The sequence below is a fragment of the Bos grunniens genome, chromosome X (genome assembly GCF_055505025.1).
Source record: "Bos grunniens cultivar Pamir isolate PY7600 chromosome X, Bosgru_T2T1.0, whole genome shotgun sequence".
Lineage (NCBI taxonomy): Eukaryota > Metazoa > Chordata > Mammalia > Artiodactyla > Bovidae > Bos > Bos grunniens.
Window position 1 is genome coordinate 86,037,116 of NC_141194.1, and position 23,401 is coordinate 86,060,516.

General features: G+C 39.7%; 1 protein-coding gene and 1 pseudogene across 5 annotated transcripts in view; one reads left to right on the top strand and one right to left on the bottom strand.

Moving 5' to 3' along the window:
- The first annotated feature begins 5,482 nt into the window (after positions 1–5,482).
- The window catches only part of ACSL4 (acyl-CoA synthetase long chain family member 4), a 77,595-nt gene continuing 59,676 nt past the window's right edge, over positions 5,483–23,401 (top strand). For all 4 annotated transcript variants that reach the window (XM_086386637.1, XM_086386638.1, XM_086386639.1 and 1 more), the window contains exon 1: positions 5,483–5,653. The gene's annotated coding sequence lies outside the window, so the exon portion shown is untranslated. The remainder of the gene's footprint in view (positions 5,654–23,401) is intronic.
- Positions 13,292–14,874, bottom strand: LOC147340813 (ferritin heavy chain pseudogene; annotated as a pseudogene). Its single transcript, XR_015158452.1, has one exon. The product of XR_015158452.1 is annotated as a ferritin heavy chain pseudogene (transcript).

The following is a 23,401-nucleotide window of genomic DNA, read 5'->3' on the forward strand; positions in this document are numbered from 1 at the left end:
CAAGTTTTCTGAAAGTTGAGTTTTAAGCCAACTTTTTCACTCTCCTCTTTCACTTTCATCAAGAGACTCTTTAGTTCCTCTTCACTTTCTGCCATAAAGGTGGTGTCATCTGCGTATCTGAAGTTATTGATATTTCTCCTGGTAATCTTGATTCCAGTTTGTGCTTCATCCAGTCCAGCATTTCTCATGATGTACTCTGCATATAAATTAAATAAACAGGGTGACAATGTACAGCCTTGACATACTCCTTTCCCGATTTGGAATCAGTCTGTTGTTCCATGTCCAGTTCTAACTGTTGCTTCTTGACCTGCATACAGATTTCTCAGGAGGCAGGTCAGGTGGTCTGGTATTCCTATCTCCTTCAGAATGTTCCACAGTTTGTTGTGATTCACACTGTCAAAGGCTTTGGCATAGTCAATGAAGCAGAAGTAGATGTTTTTCTGGAACTCTCTTGCTTTTTCAATGATCCAGCAGATATTTGCAATTTGATCTCTGGTTCCTCTGCCTTTTCTAAATCCAGCTTGAACATCTAGAAGTTCATGGTTCACATACTGTTGAAGCCTGGCTTGGAGAATTTTGAGCACTGCTTTACTAGCGTGTGAGATGAGTACAGTTGGGCAGTAGTTGGAATATTCTTTAGCATTGCCTTTCTTTGGGAATGGAATGAAAACTGACCTTTTCCAGTCCTATGGCCACTGCTGAATTTTCCAAATTTGCTGACATATTGAGTGCAGTACTTTCATAGCATCATCTTATAGGATCTGAAATAGGTCAACTGGAATTCCATCACCTCCACTAGCTTTGTTCGTAGTGATGCTTCCTAAGGCCCACTTGACTTCGCACTCCAGGATGTCTGGCTCTAGGTGAGTGATCACACCATCATGATTATCTAGATCATGAAGATCTTTTTTGTATAGGTCTGTGTATGCTTGCCACCTCTTCTTAATATCTTCTTCTTCTGTTAGGTCCATACCATTTCTGTCCTTTATTGTGCCCATCTTTGCATGGAATTTTCTCTTGGTATCTCTAATTTTCTTGCTTGCCATGGTTTCTCGCTTCTTGGTTTATGCTTGCCATAAACCAGACATTTGATGAGTATGATTTCATTTAGCCCTCCCTCAGAAAAGCCTGTGTTACCATAATGAATGCGGTATCATTATTATCCTTGACTTACAGATGAGCAGGCTGATGCTCAGAAGAGGTTATGTAACTTGTCTAGGGGGGTCCAAGTCCAAGGCCCATAGTTTCTCTCCTGCTCCTCTGACTATGTGACCTCCTGACTCCAGTAGTCAATGATTCCCAGTAAAGAACATTAAAAAAAAAAAAACCAAACATTTGTTTAGTTATTTTTGCCTGTGCTGGTCTTCACTGCTGTGTGGGTTTTTCTCTAGTTGCAGCCAGTTGGGGCGGGGGGTGGCTATTCTTCTCTGTGGTGCACAGGCTTCTCGTTGCCGTGGCTTCTCTTGTTGCAGAGCATGGGCTCTAGGGCACATAGGCTTCAGTAGTTGTGGCTCCTGGGCTCTAGAGCACAGACAATAGTTGTGGTGCATGGGGTTTAGTCGCTGTGTGGCATGTGAGATCCTGCAGGACCAGAGATCAAAACTGTGCCTCCTGCATTGGCAGGCAGATTATTTACCACGGAGCCACCAGGGAAACCCCGAGTAAAGGAAAACCTGGACTCATCTTTTAAGAATGGGTAAAGAAACCAAATCTTCTTGCATGTGAAAAGGAAAGGAAAATAAAGATTTAAAGCGAGTTAAGATATTGATGACCTTTTGTACACACTGATATATTCAAAATGGATAACCAACAAGGACCTACTGTATAGCACACAGAACTCTACTCAATGTTATGTGGCAGCCTAAATGGGAGGAGGGTTTAGGGGAGAATGGATACATGTATATGTATGGCTGAGTCCCTACACTGTTTACCTGAAATGACCACAATATTACTAATTGGCTATACCCCAATACAAAATGAAAAGTTTAAACTTTGAAGAAGTAAATAAAATAAAAAGGAAAATTCTAAAAAAAGAAAAAGATATTGATGACCTTTCCCTCTAACATTACTAGGCTAGAATCACTACAGAAAATGGGCAAACTATACAAAAGGTAACTTTTTGCAGATTTGAGGACTACCACTGCACATTCAATTTGCCTCTGGCCTTACGGATAAACATAAATATTTTGTTCCTTTTTTCTTTCTTTTTGGGAAGGTTGCAAAAGTAATTTGTGAGGATATTGCAGAGGATCTTATCTAGAGGGGATAGAATTCATTTTTAAGAAGACAGAGTTAATGAGAGACACAGAAGTCAAATTTCATTAAAATCCTGCTGGTATTTGGTTTGGACTGCATGATCTTTACAGATGAATTTGGGAAGAATTGGGTCTTTACTGAGTTTTGCCATCCAGATGAGTTCAATATCTTTCCATTTGTTTTGTCTTTTCAATTAGTTTAAAAGCCAGTGGAATGTACTAAAGTGACAAGAAATTGTGGTCTGAAAAGATAAAAGAGTTGTTTCTCAAAAAATGACATTAAATCTAGCTACAATGGCAATGGTCATTTTTGAAAGGATTAGCTTAGGTTATTATTTATGTTCACAGTTAGATCAGCTTCTGTTTAGGTTTCTGATTTCACCAGTTGTTTCAGACACACCACTGAAGACAATATTTGGCTTGGTTATTGAGTCTAAAAAAAATAAGGTCTCATGAATGACAAAGCATAACATCACTTGGCTATGCAAATATTATTATAAAGTCCTGCTGCTTGTAGTGAGACCAAAAAGGAAATTATTATTTTACAAACATGTGAAGTATGTTTAACATGCAAAGGCTTGTTACACAGTCAATGAAGAACAGTTGTTTTCTGCCCTTCCATAAATAACTAATGCCAAGAGCAGCCTGGCTATCTGTTTCAGCTTCTTGTTACAGAAGAGTAAAATGGGCAAGGTCTAAATATCAGTACCTGCTAACAGAGCTGTCCTGTAAGTTCTGTTTGCCTTCAGTTTAATTTCCATGCTTTCAGTGCTTTTTATGTTGCATGTTGAATCTGTCAATTGCACTGTACATTTTACTAACTTTTCTCCATGTTTATATGTTTCTCTCTTCTGTTTCTAATTGGACTGGTTGTCCTGGGTAAAACTTATTACCTAGGAAGCCTGATGTAGTGCAAGCACCCTGGTCTAGGAATCATAATTGTGATGGGAAATCCAGGCTCTGCTACTGGTTAGTTGTATGTCTAGACAAGTCGTTTAACCTGCATCTGTTTCTCTATCTGTAAAATAGGGATAATAATCCCACGTCTTCCAAACTAGTAAACAATGATGCAAATGTTCTCTCTAAAATGTCAGACAGGTGGCTTGGGGGATGTTTTGCTTCTGGGTAGTACACTTCTAGAGGGTTTCTGATGACAAGAAATTAAGCAGTTTATTTTGACCTTGAAAAAGTGAAAAAAAGCAGCTAGAAACAGCGTGGATACACTTGGTTTCCTTTTTGGAGATCCTTCTATCCTCTTCGTCCTGAGTGTGGTTAACTAGAAAGGAAAAGGTGAGAAAAGGCAGATGATAAAGGTAGCCAGAACTGTTAGCATGAATGACTAGCATGTGATAAAGATCTTGAAAAATACAACTAGTTTCTTGGTCTGATAAATATCTCTGTATCTGTATTTACAGACATGCTTATACATAGGTAGGTATATGCACAGATTCATACATACAAACAAAAACTGATAGCTTCAGGTTCTTTCCTTTACACCTTCTAAAGCTGGAGGAACTTTAGCAACCTGCGCTCAGTATTAAGAAAAAATTACCCAACTGAAAAATTCTGGGCTAAATGCCTGCTAGTAAAGGAAACTGACAAAAGTATATACTTTCATTACGAGGTTGTTGTTGTTGTTTTTTTTTCATTTTGGTCTGATTTATGTGGTCTACTGGGTCTGTTCTCTGTGTTTTCATTCCATCACTAGACACTAAGTTTGTTGAAGGCAGGGGTGATCATTTGTTTGATTTCGTTTGTGTTTACTATACTTGACAGTCCTCTGTATGCTGTTGGTGCCCAGTGAATTTTATAGATGACAAATGATTACTTATTTCTGGTATTACAACAAGATCTCATAAATAAACATGACAATTAAACTTGTTGTTTGAAGTCCCGAACTTTCTAGGTCAGTCTTGAAAAAAGAAGTTATATGACTGCCATAGCAATATTCATAGGCATATTATATATAAGTGGGTGGGCCTGTTGAAAATTGGATGAGTAATCCCACTTCAAAGAAGTAACGTATAAAGGCTGCAGCTCTCAGCTCTCCAATTGCGGGCTTCCAACCACCTATAGTGTCACCTGAGATGCTTATTAAAGATTCAAGTTTCTCAGTCCCACTCAGATCCAGGTATCCATATTTTAACAAGCACCCCGGATGATTCAGATGCATACTAAAGTCTAAGAACAACTCTAGCCTGTAATCTGAGTTGCCCCCCCGCCCCCCACCACACACACGCAAACACACATGCGTTGTTACGTCCCATAATTATATGGGAAAGTGAAAAACAGTGAAATGACACGTCCATGCCTAGCAAGAAAAGGAAGCTAGTTCTCCATTAAACATCAGGGAACTGGAAGAATACTGGCATTTTCTTTCTTTTGGTGATATATTCTTGGCAGTTTGTCGTGGCTTATTTACAATTACGGTCTCTTTTGAAGCCCCAAGGCAGTTCGCCAGCATTTTATTTTTAACAGCAGTTTCTTGAATCTCTTGGGAAGATTATTTGTAGGACTGTCTTAGGAGCAACGATTAAGGGCCAGTAAGATGTCACAGTGCTGCGGTGACATTTCCTTATCGGTTGTGAGCTCTTTTTGCCACAACACCATCGTAGAAACACAAGGCATAAAGTGAAAACCCTGCATTCTTGTGATATTTCATAAGTGGGGATGGCTGTATGGGGTCTTAACGCAGTGAGAGGCGCGATAGAGATGCGTTAGGTGGGGCTTGGAGGGGCAGGATGTCTTAGGCAAAGAACGTTAAGATTCCTCTCTAAAGAGTAGTGAAGTCCGAAGATGAGTATCTTGAAAGGGCAGCTGGAATATGACCCGAGGGGAACTTTCATTCTAGGGTGGAGTTCTGGGAAAGCGAGCGCAGGTACGGGCGTGGGCCCATGGGGTAGCTCGCGGAAATCAGATAAGCGCCGGAACCTCCCCAAAACAAGCTCCATCACCAGGCGGCGGGTGCGGGAGCTGGACCCTAAGGCAAGCCAGCGAGGAGCCGTTAACCAACTCGGTTCCCCCGCACTTCCCCCCGCCCCCCGCGTTCTAACGGCCCTCGCCGCCCCTCCTTTTCGGCTGACGTCGGGGTGAGCGGAGGCGGGAGCGTGGGTGGGCTGAGCGGGCCGTCGCCCGCGATTCGGCCGGCTGTGCCACACCACCGCGCGCCCCCGCTCCGCCCGCCCCTCCGGGCGCGTCTTTTCCGGGCCCGCGCGGCGCTGCGCCTCGCCCCGCCTCCGTTGGCCCTCCGGGTGCGCGCGCGCTGCTGCGGCTTTTTCTCCGGCGTCCGCGGCGCGCCCCTCCTCATCCCAGCGCTAGCGGGCACGCGGCTCCTTTCCGCCGGCTTCTGGAGTGCCGAGTCCCCGCCGGCTGCGAACACGCCACAGGCAGCGCCTCGGGTAAGTAGCCGTAATCGGAGAGGCTCCGGCCCCGGCACCTCTACCCCGTTGCTATGTCCCAGGCCCCCCGCTCTGGCCGCGCCACCGTCCCACACCTGAGCCCAGAGGACGTGGGGCGGGGTGTGGGGGGGGACGTTCCTGTTCCCGAAATCCGTTCGCTTTCTTCTAGAGCCTGGGCGATTTACCCGCCCGCCTCCTCCGGGGCTGGGAAGATTTCCCGAGATGCCGGCATCATCTCCATTGCTGAGGTGTGGGGTCTTCGAGACCCTGGTCTGCCTCTTCATGCCACTCACCGCCTCCTCGAGGGCCAAAAGCTCTTCCTGATCGGGGTGCTAGGCTTTGCCATGACCTTTCCCCAGTGAGCACACCAGGGACTCGCCAGACCTCCAAACGACCTTTAGGACGCCCCCGGACCTCAACTCCATTTTGTCCGTTTCGAGTCGCTCTATATCTGAGAGCTTGGGACTCTTTCTGGCTCTAGAAGCATCCGCCCTTCGAATTTGAAGGATGCCCTTGCTTCCGATATCCTCTTAGCTTCCTATCTTTAGGTAGGTTAGAAAATGACTAGTTTCTAGCAGAAGCATGCTCTTATTTTTTCCTGTCCTACCTATCTACATCCCTGCCCTCCGTGGGTGCTGTATATTTAGCATCAGCTTTATTCACTTCCTCTTCCTCTCATTCAAGTGCCCTACAGAAAGAACTGTGGTCGATGTCTATAGCACAGAGAAAAATCGAGGAGAATATGATTCACTGCCTAACCACCATTAAGGGGTTACATATTTTAAATAAGACGTCATTTCTCCTCTTCACTCCAGCATCTCCTCTTTCAAAGGCATTTTTTTCCACCCTCTTGAAATGACTTTGCTCTAATCGCTCTTTTCACGTTAAAAGAATCAATCATCGCTCTAAGAAACAACGGCGAAATGGCATTTAAATAAGTCCCTCTGAAAAAGTAAGCAGTCTGCTCTATTGGTTAATGGTTTAATCAACGCCTCAGTTAGCTCATTTACAAAATTGAGGGTGTTGAACGAAGGTTCCTTCTAGTATTTTGATTTTAAGACCTGTGAATTCATGCTTAGTATTGTAACGTGTTGCAGCGTAAGGGAGATTTAACCTGATGAAATCCACGTTTCCCAGTAGTTGCTTGTCACATTAGGTTTTATATTACTTATAAGTACTTATATTAGTTTATATTACTTATATCTTTTATATTATAACAAATCCTTTTAATTGCTCTTGATGCATAAGTTTGTAGGGAGATATCCAATGTCTGTACTGTCAATGAGTGTATCAATTAAGATTTGCATAGTGTGAGGCCTCTTCCTTGAATTATAAAATAGCTCATCTTTTAGATTGAAAAGAAGTGTGAAACACCTAAAACTCCTGTAAGAATTAACACCCTTTCTGCCATTTTGGCAGAGGATGAAACACTGAGCTGTTATTCTTCTCCCAACATAGAATAAAATACCTTATTGTTCTGATAGAAGTAATTTGACACCTAAAAATCCACAGAAGGTGTAATGCAACAATAAACATCTTGAATAAATTCAATTTTTCCCCCTAAAGCACTGATTTTAAAAATAAGTGATTCAGAAGAACATTTTTGAGTGTTTTGGGTAGGGGCAGGATGGGTGGAGAAAGAAGAGGCTTGCCCAATTCCGTGGGAAGAGAAATGAATTGGGACTCTGGAGAGGCTGACGTGCAGTTCCAGTGGTAGCTAAATGTATAACCTTGAACAAGTCACTTTACCTCACTTCATTTTTGCATCTGTAAAAGGGTCTTGATGTTGTCAGAATAATCTGCATGCTGCTGCTGCTGCTGCTACGTCGCTTCAGTCATGTCCGACTCTGTGAGACCCCATAGATGGCAGCCCACCAGGCTCCACCGTCCCTGGGATTCTCCAGGCAAGAACATTGGAGTGGGTTGCCATTTCCTTCTCCAGTGCATGAAAGTGAAAAGTGAAAGTGAAGATGCTCAGGCGTGTCCGACTCTTAGCGACCCCATGGACTGCAGCCCACCAGGCTCCTCCGTCCATGGGATTCTCCAGGCAAGAGTACTGGAGTGGGTTGCCATTGCCTTCTCCAATAATCTGCATAAGTCCCCTAATTTGACAATACATATCTATCACAGTTTGCATTAAGGCTGTGCCGTAAATCATTAGTTAAGTCCTTAGTTATTTAGAACATTTTTCTCAAAGATCTGCTTATACTAGTTCCAATCTATATATCCATAATTCTTAATTCATCCATATCAAATGAATTACTCTATGTGAAAGTCTATATATTGGGACTATTGGGACTATATATTGGGACTATATTGTAGACTATATATAGTCTACAAAAGTCAGGTATTGTTCACTTCTGCTTGCAAGTGAAGGGTGTGCATACCACACTTTATTTTTCTTTAAAGGTTCAAGGCTTTTAAGAAATGTGTATGGGAATGTATACAGACTGCCTTGTAACTGTAATTGGCTAGGCAACTTGAAAAGAATATGCAAGCATCTCATTCATTCATTCATTTGTTCCTTCTTTCAACTTATCTCATTCCTCCATCTGTCATTTATTTTGTGCCATAGGCCTCTAGGGTATGATGGTCGAGAAGACAATCCTTTGCCTCCAAAGTTTAATTTTATAGTCCAGGATGGAGGCGATGGTGGTGAGGGTTGTGGAGAGATAGTTTTGTGTGCCAGTTTATTTTTATTAACAACAGTCAAATCAGGGACATAAAATCCTGGGGAAGTTAAGGCTCCACAGGGGAGGAGGAGATAATTGTGTTGATTGTAGCCTGTAGACTCTCTTCTTGGTGTTCCTTTTTTTTTTCTTTCCATTCGTTGACTTTCAATTACTGAGACTTTAGCAAAAATGAAAGATTTGTTTTTTTCACTCCTGCCGTTGACTGGTTTTATATATTCCTTTCATTTGTTTCTCTTTTAGCTGTTTAAGATAATTATACATTCTCATACAATTGTAAAAAACAATACCCTGTAATTTTCTTAGTGGTAACATCTGGCATAACTGTAGCATAATATCACAAGGAGATCAAAGCAGGTACAATCCATCCACCTGATGCAAAGATCTCCAGTTTTACATGCACTCACTTGCGTGTGTGTACTTAGTTCTGTGGGCTTCTCTATAGGCAATATATAGTGGTAAAGAATCCACCTGCCAATGCAGGAGACATGGGTTTGATCCCCGGGTCAGGAAGATCCTCTAGAGAAGGAGATAGCAACCCCCTCCAGTATTCTTCCCTGGAAAATCCCATGGACAGAGGAGCCTGGCCAGCTACAGTCCATGGGGTTGCAAAAGAGTTGGGTATAACTTAGCGACTAAACAACAACAGTTTGTCTCTGTGCAGTGTTAGCACATGTAACCACCACCACAGTCAAGAAACAGAACAGTTCCATCACCCCAAAGGTCTCTGATGTCCTTTTATAGCCATCTCACTCCCTCCCTGAGCCCCTGGCAACCCCTAATGTGTTTTCTTTGCCTGATTGGTGTTTTTTCACTCAGTGTAATTGTGTGGAGATTCTTGCAGGGAATATATCTTGTATCAATAGTTCTTTTCATTCTTGAGTCGTATTCCACGCTGTGGATGTATTATAGTTTAATCATTCACCCATTGAAGGATATCTGGTTCTTTCTTGTACTTTGTAACCCGTTATGAATAAAGCTCCTATGAACAGTTATGTACTGGTTTTTGTATGAATGTAAATTTTCATTTCTCTAGGATAATTGCCCAAGAGTGCAATTGATGCTTGTATTGGTGTTTAGTCTCATAAGGAACTGCCGAACTGCTTTCCAGAGTGACTGTGCTATTTTATATTCCCTCAGCAATGCATGAATGGTTCTCATCTTTGCCAGCACTTGGAGTTGTTACTATTTTTTATTTTTAGCCATTCCTATATATATATATATATATATACAGTGATATCTTGTCATAGTTTTAATTTGCATTTCCCTAATGGCTATGATGTTGGACATCTTTTCATGTGCTTATCTGCTCTCTCTGTATTTTCATCAGTGAAATGTATGTTCATGTCTTTTCTCCATTCTCTAGTTGGACTTTTTTTTTTTTTTTTTTTTACTGTTCTGAGAGTTCTTTATATAATTCTCAATACTAGTGCTTTGTTGGCCACGTGGTTTGCAAATATCTTCTCCCAGCCTGCAGCTTGCGTTTTTGTCCTCTTCATAGGCAAGTTTCACAGAATAAAAGTCTTTAATTTTGATGAGGTCCAGTTTGTCAGTTTTCCCTCTTACGGATAGTGTGAAGGAATCTTATGTACCTTTGTTATTTAATTTTATTCCTTGCTGTTCTATATAACATCCAGTATTTCTGTGAGCAGTGTGAACATGTTTTTTTCTTTGAGCATTCCTGGAGCTCAGATGTATTCTTCAAACAAGTGACCTTGATGGCTTAGAGTGTGAATCCATACTTATACATATTCTCACTGGATGAAAATGGCTGCCATCCTTTTGTGCCTTAAAACTATAATTTCTATATTACCAGGCAGTCACCGTAACATTAAAATTAATATTTTAAAATTAAGTATATGTGTCATATGCCAAGGAGATTTTTGGTTTCACTTTCTAATTTTAAAATATTTTGGCAAAACTGTGTAGTTTCTAATCAACATTTCTGGTAAGTAATCCAAAGAAAAAAATTTGAGTTCTCATTTAAATGTACTTTGAAAGTCTGCTTCTGCATTTTGAGTAGTGAAGTTGTGAATATGATGATAGATTTAGTAGGCTTGTTCTGCTCAGAATAATGAATCGAATGTTGAATTTGTCTGTCTAGACTGTATGTTTTTCTTTTATAGTAGCTATTTAATGTTCATTTTAATTATCTTTGAAAATAAGCATTAGTTTTAAGGTAGCTTACAAGTGTTATTTTGAAAAATATATGTGCTCATGTTTGAGAAGAACTTAAGGAAAAGCTTCGTGATTGATTTTTAAGAGTATTCATTTCTGTAAGGGGGCACTTAAATTATTAATTGTCCCTTCAGTGTCACAATATTTGCTCAATAAATTTATAGCCAAGATAGTGGATTCCTAGTTGGAAGAGATCAATCATTGGTGTGAGACAGTGGTGGGTAAAGTACTGCTTGTGACGAAATCCTGCCCACCACCTGTTTTTGTAAATACGTTTCTGTTGGAATACAGGCACATCCATTCATTTATGTGTTGTTTGGCTGCATTCAAAATACAGTGTTAGAGTTGAAACAGAGAACTTAACGGCCCTGAAAGTCAATTTACTCTCTGGTCCTTTACACAAAAAGTTTGCCCAGAGATAAAGCAACCTTATAATAAATTATTGAGTCTCTATGCTTTAAAAGAAATTTAACAAATGTTACCTTGACTTTTAGTACCTCTTAGGTATATTTCCATGTGGAAATTGTGGTTTGGAAGAGTGTATTCATTTTCTTTATTGTGTCCAAAGGCACTGATCCTAGGGGCAGCATTAAGGAATGGATGGAGAGTTGGAAAAATTGATTTTGTTGTTTTTGTCAAGTGTGGGCTCTTTCAGTGTGAATGTCAGTTTGCAAGTTTGGTAACTGGTGAGATTCAGAAGGAGGCCTATCTAGTCGCCATATCCTTTGGAGATTCTGTTGTGTGCCAGAGTGGTAATGACAGCCAGGTATGGCAGTTCTGTTGCTCCTCCTCCCAAAGTTACTGCGATCTTTAAATACATAGTAGTTTGAGCCTGTCAAGCTGAACTTAAGACTGTTGGTTTATTATTTTGTGTGCACAGCTTCCTTTTGTAAGTTAGAAGTTCATACTTTAGTTCTTTTGAATGCCCCACCTACAAGTAAGGTTGAAAATGGAAACTGAGTTTGGACTGTTTCACTGTATATTTGGAAAGAGATGGGTCCCTGCCTCACATCATACTCCAAAATAAGTTAAAGATGTATTTTTGAAAAATATATGTATATGTTTTAAAAACTTCTGGAAAGCACAACACACCATAACAAAGTTGAAAAGTCATATGACAGGCTGCAGGAAAATAATTTCTATATATGCCATGGGAGCTTTTACTGACTTCCACTTAACTGACCCACCATATTAAATGCTATTCGTTTGTTTTGTAAAACACACTATGAACTGAACACTTGGTATCTGGTACGCCAGGCTTGTGAACCCACCAATACAACAGATGCTTTTATTACTGAATTATTATGAATTAAAATAATTAAATTAAAAATATGAATTATTTTATTATGAATTACTGTGCTTGTTCTTGTTTTTGTAAATATAAAATTTATTTTCATATAACTCGATACAATCTGAGTAGTGAGGAATTGAAGTTCTTACTGAAAATTTACATATTAAATGATATGATGTCTGGGATTTGCTTCAAATTATATAGGAGTTGAGGTGCAGAGTGCATAGAGATGTGAAAGAAATAAAATTCAGCAAATACAGATGATAGTTGAAGTTGGGGGATAGGTTTATTGTAACAAAACAAATGGTATATTATGAAATGAGTTGATGAAAGCAAGTTGTAAGTGTATAATTAGGTGTGTGTAAGACAATGATAAAAGATTTGTATAAAATATATATATAAATCTGAAGTGTTCTCCACTAATAGTTCCTTACAGGTATCTTTTAAGTTCTTTGAAGTTCTGCATTATCTAAGAATTCAGTTTAAATTTATTTACAGTCAGTGGGCCTGGAGTTAAAGAAAGGTTTTGGCCTTCTGGCCGTTTATCAAAAACTTGATGAATGAGTGTACATTTACCACTGATAAAATGAAGATAAAATGAAATGTTTGTCATGAGCATATTTTTTTTATGATTGTCCACCTTAGTTGACTTTTTAAATTAGCTAATTGTGTTCCAAATAAAATTAGGTTAAAAGGTTTCTACTATATAATATCTATGCTATGTAAAGAGCTCCTCCAGATCAATAAATAAAAGGTACCTGTTAGAAAAAGTGGCAGAGGGTTGTGAATTGGCCTTTACAAAAAAAGAAAAGAAATTGAAATAATGATTCAAAAAGAAAAGATGCTCAAATTCACTCTAGTAATTAGGGAAATGAAAATCATTTTTTTACCAAATACATTGGCAAAAACTGTAATATCCACTTTTAGAAAGGAATGGGCACTGTCATACACTTTAATGAGAGTGTGAATTGTGTAGCTTTTTGATAGAGTGCCAAAATCCTCTCATTTTTAAATGTGCATATATTTTTGACCCAGTAATTCTGTAGAAAGCTATTCTTGGTAAATATCTGCACATTTGTATAAAAATAAATACAAGATTTCAAAGCAATGAACCTTGGTAACAGTGAAAACTTGGCAGCAAGCTAAATGTCCATCAGAAGGGGAATGACTTAAATAATAACATGTTGTTCTGTGGAATAATATGAAGCTATTAAAGGAAAGAAATCCCTTAGACCTATATAAATGGACATGGGAGTTCCAAAATATGTTGTTAAAGGATGGAGGGAATTATATAACACTCCATATACCATGAATCCACCTATCTAAAAAAGACAAAACCTTGCCATGCATATGGATAATACAAAGAGGTGTGACTGATAGGCACCATGCATGGTTATCTCTAGGGCAAAAGGGAGTGGTGTTAGAGGAAGGCATTATAGAGATACTTATACTTTTTACCCTATACAATTCTATAATGCATTTTATTTTTATTTATTTTGGGGGGGGTACCAAATTACTTTATTTGAAGGAATGGTACTAAAGAAAGAACTTAAGTAGATGTTTTGTTACAACTTATAGAAAAGATGAAGGTAACCCAAATATGCATGCACTGCCTTGCTGACCAGGGAAGTCACCCCTGTGGCTGTGGGAAACCAGCCTGAGGCTTAGCTCTCACTGTGTCCCAGGGTGTGCTTGTCAAAGAGGTACTCTGCCATGCCAGATCCAGGGCCCCCCATCTTGCGCAGGTTGGTTATGTGGTCACCCAATTCTTTGATGGCTTCCACCTGCTCATTCAGGTAATGAGTCTCAATGAAATCACACAGATGGGGATCATTTTTTTTCAGTGGCCAGTTTGTGCAGTTCCAGTAGTGACTGATTCACACTTCTTTCCAAGCACAGCGCACATTCCATTGCAGTCAGCCCATTCTCCCAGTCATCACGGTCTGATTTCTTGATATCCTGAAGGAAGATTCGGCCACCTCGCTGGTTCTGCAGCTTCATCAGTCTCTCAGCATGTTCCCTCTCCTCATGAGATTGGTGAAGAAAGTATTTGGCAAAGTTCTTCAAAGCCACATCATCACGGTCAAAATAGTACGACATGGACAGGTAGACATAGGAGGCGTAGAGCTCCAGGTTGATCTGGCGGTTGATGGTGGCCTCCGAGTCCTGGTGGTAGTTCTGGCGCATCTGCGAGGGGGATGCAGTCGTCATGGTGGGCGGCTGAAAACGGGCAGTGGTGGTGGTGGTGGCGGCGACGGCCGAGCGGCGCTGGAGCAATTGGCGGGGACCTTGGGCCCGTCGGAGGGTGCTGTCAAGTGGTGACGAGGGCTGGCTCTGAGTGGCCGGCCGGCCAGGGTGCTTGAACGGAACCCCACCGCCGGGTTCCGTTCAAGCACTGTTGAAGCAGGAAACCGCGGCGATTCTCTGCTAAGACTGTCTATAATGCATTTTAATATATGATTACCCTTTTGATAGTAATTTTACAGATTCTTCATATGCAACATTACACATTGAAGGATATTTACAATGCAGTTTCTTCACTGTGCTTTATACAGTAACATTGTGCTAGAAATGGGGTGAATGCCTTGTATTTAGAGAGTACTTAGTACTTTAACAAAGGAAGAACATTATTTTTAAAACTATTTGTATTTTCTGAATGTTCTGCACTGAAAATATAAGTATAAAAAAAGAATAAAAGCGCCATAATGCCATACCCAGGGAGATCTATTGTCAACTTCTGGGCACATGTTTGTGTACATACATGTATGGACACTTGCATGCACACACACACGCACGTGTGCAAACATATGTATCTTCTTTCTACAAAAGAAGGGTTCTTAGTGTACATGCTGATTTGTAACTTGCTTCCTTTAACTGGACTCTATACAGTGAGCATCTTTCATGATCAATAACTGTGAATAAGTGAAAAAGACATACTAGTGGGAAAAAGAACAACCACGTGCCAGGTAAACATAGTGTTCCACTTAAAATAACTGATTTCTGGGACAAACTATAATCTTCAAGCAAAGTCATGGCCACCAAAAGTAAATAACCAAGGAATGAAAAAATTCTCAATGTTAAACCAGTTCAGTTCTGTTTTGAATTTATGCATGTTGTTTAAGTTGTAGTTACTAGTAATGATATATAAGTACAGTATATTAAAAGGTCATTAGGGATCTTTTGGGGTGGGGTTTGGTTTTAATGAAGGTTTTAAAACTGAGCTTGAACAGTTATTTTGGTTCAAAGAAAAACCAACCGCTCTGACGAATTTTTGGTGAATGTGTGGGCGTAGTTGTGTTCTTTTGCAGCTTATAAAAGTAAAGAAAATCTGGGTGTCTGTGGCAACATGAATCTTTGTCTATGGTATCTCAGTCTACAGTAAAATTGAACATTACGAGAAATGTGTTGCAGGACCAAGTTTGATTTGTATAGTATGTATTCTGCTCATATGTCATCGAGAAGCATTTATTAAGCACATCTGCCATAGGCTCATTATAACCACTTCTGAGTTTATACTGTGGGATTTAGAGGTGAAAATACTTTATGATGAATTCAATAGAGTATTTAACAAAAGAATATTCTACCTTGTAGACAGTGGTGTTAATGTGATGGCCCAGTGTAGCTGCTCATATTTTCGTTATGGTGATTGAAATAGCACCCCATTCTCCAAGGCCTTTCTAGAATTGATTTTGCAGCAAGAGGATTTTTTTTTTCATAGGCACTGTGAAGTTTGAAGATTTTATAGGGGACTAAAAATCCCATGGACAGAGGAGCCTGGCAGCGACAGTCCATGGGGTCGCAGAGTCAGACACAACTGAGCCACTAAGCATGCACGCAGAATAGAGTTTTCCCACTTCTCACTTGAGTAATGACAGGTGTGTGTGAGATGAGACTTTTAACAGAGGTATTTGAAACATTTATGGGGGCTTCTAGTGATTGTTAGGAAGTTAAGGCAGTGGAAGGCATGGTGAAATACCTGTTTTCTCTTAGGTATTCTGTTTATTACCTTCAACATGTGCCTGAAGCATTCTAATACTGTTAAAAAAAGAAATGACAGAGTTTTGGAGGACCACTCCCCTGGGGGTACCCAGGTGATGTCATAAAAAAAAAAAGGTCTGCAAAAATGGGCAGAGCTGCTCCCTATGAAATGGTGATCATTCGTTTTTCTCAGAATATATTAGTCATTTCTGCTTTTCAAATAAACTGAAAGCTGAAAACTTCCCACAGACAGGAAACAGGAACTTGGTTGAATGAGCTTAAAGTTCAGTTATGGCTTTGGAAACAGAAGAGAAGACACAACTAGCACTAGTATCTCATGGGATGCATCCAAGTAAAAGGTGCTCTGTTCTCCATGACTGCTGAAGATGCTAAGTTGAGAAGTAGCTTCAAAGAATAGTTGAAAAACCGTAACTTGACTCAGGGGTGGAACTGAGCAGAACTAGCCATAAATAACTGTCAGATGAATGTGTTTCAGACAAATAGAGTAGAAAAGAGAAAAGCAGGCCGGGATAATGGTATTCTTATACTTGGAACCACAGAAACCTTCGGGATTTGGTCAGTTGCAGGTTAGTCTAGAATGGTTTAAAGCCTTTAGTAAAATATTTGGGATTTCTCTGTGCATTTCCTTACAGAAGTAGGTTAGAATATCTGTGAAGAAAGTGGTTTACATACTCTGGAAACTAGAAAAGGCAGGGTTCAGGCTCACTGTTTGGTGAATTATAGCGACCTGCAGATGGGAAAATGTGTAGTGTTTATTTCCCTCAGTAGAAAGAAATGTCAGTATTAGCATATTCATTCAAATATATTTACATGTTATACATTTTTAAGCAAAATGACTGAACTTGGAAGGATATTATACAACTCAGATTTTCCACCAGAAATTTTGGGATCCCTTTCCTTCGATTTGGTTTTTAGTGTCAAGTGTAAAGGCCAGGATTTTTATGTAGAAGCAAGTTTTTAATTTATGCCCTTATGTACATTAATTTTAATATTCTCTTAATCACCAGGAGATCATTGAGAATTAAACTGTTAATAAGGGAGTAGCTTTCTTTAGGAAGTATCCCCCCCCCAAATAATTTACTTCTTTACAAGTAACTTTAGAAAAGACAAGTGCAAAATGGAAACCTCCCTGGTGAATCTCCATTCTCTGTTTTTTATTCTTGTTTTGAAATGGAGTTCCCCAACCTCACTATTCCAGTCTTTCTTTCAGGACTGAGTAGAATTGAATCAGGGATGATGATTCTCAACCCCAGAAGTACAAATTGTTCACTGCAGTTGTAAAGACACGTGCACTAGTCCTGCTGGCTGACTTGAATCCTAGCTCAGTAGGGTCTGTTTGCAGTCACTGTAAGTATAAGGAGTCTGCAAAAGAAGACTGTTCTACCTGGCTCTTGGGAGAAGAATATTCCAGTGCTCAGATAGTTACCTAATCTCTGTCCTATGTCAGCAGTACCCTGCATTTGAGCCATTGTTCTTTGGTTATATGAAATGTTTGTGTGGAGTGATTGGCGTATGATTGCAATGATATACATGTGGTGAAATGGTGGAGTTGTTCCTAACTCAACTTTCAGACCACTGATCTTTTTCTCATAAAACCCCTAACCCTTAAAGATTGTAGGGTGTTTTTTTTTTTTTTTTTTTTAACTTCTTAGGGAGGAAGCGTGTTTCCCTGGTGGCCCAGTGGTAAAGAATCTGCCTGCCAATGCAAGAGACTCCAGTTCAACTGCTGGGTTGGGAATATCCCCTGGAGGAGGGCATGGCAACTCACTCCAGTATTCTTGCCTGGGAAATCCCATGGATAGAGGAGCCTGGCAGGCTACAGTCCATGGGGTCACAAAAGTTGGACATGACTAAAAAACACAAGGAGGAAGTGCTTCCTATTAATCTTGCTTCTAATTGTCCTCAACTGATGAAGACTGTTGTCCACCGCCCTCTCTGCCTTTGACTGAAGGGTCGGGTTGCTTAGGGCATTGCCCACAGGAAAGAGGAGGTGGATGCTATACTAGGGCATGACCAAAGGAGTGGGAGGTGGCTGTGAGCATACAGTCTCTAGCCAGAACGTACCTTGAGTTTTGAAAACTAGGAATCTCAACTCCAGTTTGTAATTTAAAGACATATTTTAGAAACCAGTTGTAGCCTATTGAATCCCTAAACTAAGAAAATATTGAGAAGCCTTGCAGTGTTTAATCTGATGATATCATAGTCCTCAATGGAAATCTGCAAAATTGAGTCAAAATTCTATTTGTCTTCTTCAAATATGGGATTGTTGTTATGAAACACATATATGTTATTTTAATGACTTTGATGAAATGCACGAAACTCATTTTGATGCAGCTAATTCTGGTTGAAAGAATTACTTTTCAACCTAGACTAGATTTCTTCACTCTTGCATCGTTTCTAGCTATTTTGACACTAAGGTCATTTTATTTGTCTGGTCTCTTCTAGATGTCATAACATTTTGTCATGAGATCATGAGAAATGTTTCTTCTGCTTTGAGAGGAGTGATTAGGAATCTGTTTAGGATGGAAAATCTATTCTTAGATTTGTTGCCTCTACTGCTTACCTCTATCTGCTGCATGAAAGAAAATCAATAATGTCTCAAAGCCTCACAGTTACATATTTGAGTTACATAAAATTGTTCTGTGGAATGATCTAAACTTTTAGAATTTGTTTTGAGTTTGGTACTTGGTTGGGTCTGGGGCCATGTCTTGCTATTGCCTGACCTTAAAAAAATTTTTTTTTCTTTTTTTTTTACCAGCACTGCCCCATTGCTGATGAAAGATCAGGATGTTGTCTAGGTGGGCTTGGCACCAGGTGCCAAACCTCAGTACCTTTCTCTTCTATTTTCAGGCATAGCAGCCCTGGAAACCATCAAATTGAGGTGCTGGAAGCATTTTGATAATATCTTTTCTTATTCTTTAAAAATCTGGCCTGTCACCATCACGCAACCATCAGACCTCAACATGTGTGCTTAACGGAGAACGTTTGTTTTCAGAACCGCCTCTGTGTTGACCTTAGTTTTGCTTTTGAAGAAGAGTAAGCAGTGTATTGCCCCATGCAGTACATGAGAAAGCAAACTGCTTTTACTGCTCCTCGTATTGTTTGCAGATGTTTGTAGGAGGATTGAATTATAACTTAATTAAAGATGATACATTTTTGCTTAACAATTCACAGAAATAACTGCAAAGGGATGTCTTAAAGGCAGATTACATTATAGATACAGCAGAAATTAATTGCTTTAGAGATAAATGGGTGATTTCTACTAGTAGTAAATATCAACACTGTTGAAATTGCAGCAAGTTTCTTGGCTGACCCTTTTATGGGGACACATAATAGCCCTTCCTTAAGTAGTGTTCCATTGAGATGGGAAAGACTTCTCCTCTGCTTGGGAGTTCTTAGTACACTGGTGCTTCTTTTTAAATCTGTTTTTTGAAATTTTTGTTTTGGGTCTCATCTGCAGACATACCTTACTGATGCATTTTCAATACTCAACTAATGAAACTTCCAGGTAACAAAACCTCAGTTGGGTGTGTTTTGCAATGGAACTAACCTATTCCAAATTTTACACTTGCCAGAGTAGTAGTATAACCAGAAAGCTGTAACCTGTTTGTAACAGCTGGGTAGCAGTCTGCAGATGAAATTGATCAAAACCTTTTAGTTTTCTGTTTGTGTACTTCAGCTCTGCATTTTCCTTTCCTTTATTTCTTTTCAGAACCTCACTTTCATCCTTTGTCTTTGCATAATTCTTCTTGCTCCAATATTTAAAGATTAAAAAAAAATACATTTTGAGCAAGCCAGCTGGTCCCTAAGCAGTAACAGGTATAACTGGATAATTCTAGAGGGTAGCTATTATTATTAGCTTTTTATTAATAAAAGGTAAGATGATCATCTGATTGGGCATATAGGGTTGAGGGTTGACTCATGGGTGACCCTCCTTTCCTGTTACAGGTGTATGTCTACTCTCTGTGTTAGTCTCATGGCCTCTTTTTAAAAAAAGTTTTTAAAGATTTCTCTGATGTGGATCATTTTAAAAGTCTTTATTGGATTTATTACAATATTGCTTCTGTTTTATGTTGTGGTTTTTTGGCCACAGAGCATGCAGCTCTTAGCTCCTGGATCAGAGATTGAACCTGCACCCTCTGCATTGGAAGGCAGATTCTTAACCACTGGACCACGAGGGAAGTGCCTAGTCTTAGGTCCTCTTAAAATGTTATCTATTGAACACTAAGCTCCAGAAGGAGAGGGCATAGTAAATGTTCACTGGATTTTTCATGAATGAATGCATGTTCATGTACCTGTAGCTGCCTGCAATTTGACAACTAGAAGTACTACAACTAAAAATATTACAAAAGAAGAGGGTTGGGACTTCCCTGGTGGTCCAGTGATTGAGAATCTGCCTGCCAATGCAGGAGACATGGGTTCGGTTTCTGGTCTGAGAAGATCCCACATGCCACAGGGTAACTAAGCTGGTGCGCAACAACTACTGAGCCTGCGATCTAGAGCCTTTGAGCCACAACTGCAGAAGCCTATGGGCCCAGAGGCTGTAGTCCGTGCTCCGCAACAAGAGAGGCCACAGCAGTAAGTGTGCACCGCGACTAGAGAGTAGTCCCCACTCACTGTAACTAGAGAAAGCCCAAGTGCAGCAATGAAGATCCAGTGCAGACAAAAAGTAAATACATTTTTTGAATTAAAGGTTGTTACTGGCTGTACTTACTTTTAATTCCTTCCCTCAAATGTTCTTATGGTGGTTGGTCTTCAGCAATGATGATTACAAAATCAAAGAAAATAGAGACTCAGCCATTTATTTCCAGCTTCAGTGAGTCTTTGCCTAATAGGGTAACTTCACTTTCATATTATGAAAGGCAATGCATATGTCGTTAAGTCTTTATAGCTTTTGGTTGTCATGCTAGAAGGCATACCTTCTTCAAAGCTTCTATCTATGAAAGAAGTTGGATTCCACAATATTATTCTTTAAATGTAGGAATCTTTTTAACCAAATGGATTTTTTCTTCTAGGTTTAAAAGGCGTGATCTTAATACATGGCTTATTTTTTAAAAAAAGTATTTCATGTTGGAATAATGTTAGATTTACAATGAATTTGTGAAGATAGTTCTGATGTTCTGGATGTCTTTCCCCCAACTTCCCCTAAGGTTAACATTTTACATAACAGACAGTGGCACAGTACTCTACAGTATAGAATTTGTTTGGATTTCCCTAGTTTTTCTGCCAAAGTCTTTATTTTTCTTCCTGTTCCAGGATCTAAAATTGTTATACATGTTTATTTTAGAAACATGTATGGATAAAAAGACAAAACAAAGTAAGGCTAACCCCCTACCCAGAGACATCTATTGAGGCTTTTAGTATATATCCTTCCATATGTCCCCAAACATTTTGAATGCCCCTAAAACACTGGGTCTTAGAAAAGACCCTGATGCTGGAAAAGATTGAGGGCAGGAGGAGAAGGGGATGACAGAGGACAAGATGGCTGGATGGCTTCCCCGACTCCATGGCCATGAGTTTGAGCAAACTCCAGGAGATAGTGAAGAACATGGAAACCTGGCATGCTACAGTTCACGGGATCGAAAAGTCAGACACGACTGAGTGACTGAACAACAGCAACAAAACACAAAATGTGTTTTATATACTGTTTTGTAATTGCTTTTTACACTTAATATAGCATTTACTTTTTTGGTGAACATGTTCCCATGTTTGCTGTTTTTTAATATAGTTTAATCTATTCCTTATCCTGAGGGTGTTGTTTGTTTGTTTGTTTGTTTGTTTTGGTCATGCTATGTGGCTTGCAGAATCTTAGTTCCCCAGCCAGGGATTGAACACATCCTCAGCAGTGAAAGCACCGAGTCCTAACCACTGGACAGCCAGCAAATTCCCTATCTTTAGTTATTTTGTTTCCATTTGTTTGTTCAATTAACTCTTCATGATTAAAGAGAAACTATGCATGTATTCTCAACCTTTTTTCCCCAACAAACCTGAGAGATAGGACACTCTTATCAGTAACAGTGACTCACTAAACCACTGATTCTAAATAGGTGTGTATTTGGTTGAACTGTTTGAAATTGCTATTTTGGGGGATATGTAACAGTTTTTTGACTATCAGCAATTTTATTTGGCTCAACTTAATAGTTTTTTTTTTTAGTTTTTAAAAAAATCTGTATTTGTATTTTGAAAAATTTCCAATAAAGATCATGTTTATTTACTAAGACAAAGTATATTCTTTATTTCTACTAAAAGTGGTTTAAGAGGGACTAAAGAAAAACTGCCAAAATCAATTCATGAAAGTTTATTTTAAAATGTGGGATAATACCACCTAATAGTTTTTAAAATAGCTTTCTAAGTCATTCTGATCCCTTTCCTTCCTTATCACTCCACTCAGAATCCCTGGCATCTCACTCTGAGATTCTCTGCATTTAGAATGATAAGCTATGAAAAATTTCACCAGGTAAAAATGTTGACAAACCACCTTCTAGGTGTCTCTGATAAACAAACATCCTTAAAACCTATGCCTGTGTTAATGATACATGCAGAGAACTTGAAATCTGGTGAATTGCATCTGTCCATCAGTATGCTGAAAATAAACTTGTGAGCATTTAACCTAAGCTCTGGGAGATGCAGGCTAATTGATGGCTCTGCCTCCTGGTTCCATACCTGTATTGGAAAGCCAGGGGCACTGGCGCCACCCAGTGGTTCCTTGTAGACTAGCAGCTGATGTTGCTCTTAATACGGCTGCTGCTGCTGCCAATTTGCTTCAGTCGTGTCGACTCTGTGCGACCCCATAGACGGCAGCCCACCAGGCTCCCCCCGTCCCTGGGATTCTCCAGGCAAGAGTACTGGAGTGGCTTGCTATTGCCTTCTCTGCTCTTAATACTACTTTCACTCTTTTTTCTTTCCTGTTTTTCTGTGTTCATGGTCTCACCTTCCTTTGCTTCTCTCCATCTGTGCCAATTGCACTAACGGATTTCATTTAGCCCAGCTGATGAAAATCGGAGTGGTACCCTAACCATATAATTTTGCTGCGATATACTTATAGCAGTAAAGGCTTTGGAATATGAGACATGAAATCATAGATGTAAACATACTGAACAGACTGTTACTTTCTCTGCTTGTGAAATCATTATTCCTACCCAGAATGGCTATAAAATTTGTATTCTACCGGAATGTGGCATGTCTCATGTTTAATTTCAAACTTCTCAATAGATGAGAGGAAGTATTCTTATACATCTCAGATATGAAGAGGCATACATTTCTGCCTAGAGTGAAAGATTTAAGTGGGAATTCGTTCTTTGGTCTCCTTCCTCTTTAGCATGACTTGTTATTTCAGTCCAGAACTGTTTCGTAAGCATCTACTGTGTACCTGTACTGTGCTGGGTTCTCGGAATTATGGCAATGATGGGGACAGACATGACTTCTGTCTTTAAAGAGCTTATAGCCCAGCTGGGGAACAGAAACTTGAACACGTTTAGGTGTTGTGCTATATGAGCACTGGGAGGACAAACAGCAGAGGCACCTGACATAAAGTGGGGAGGTCAAGGAAGGCTTTTTAGAAGTGTCATTTAAACTAAGACCTAAAGGAAG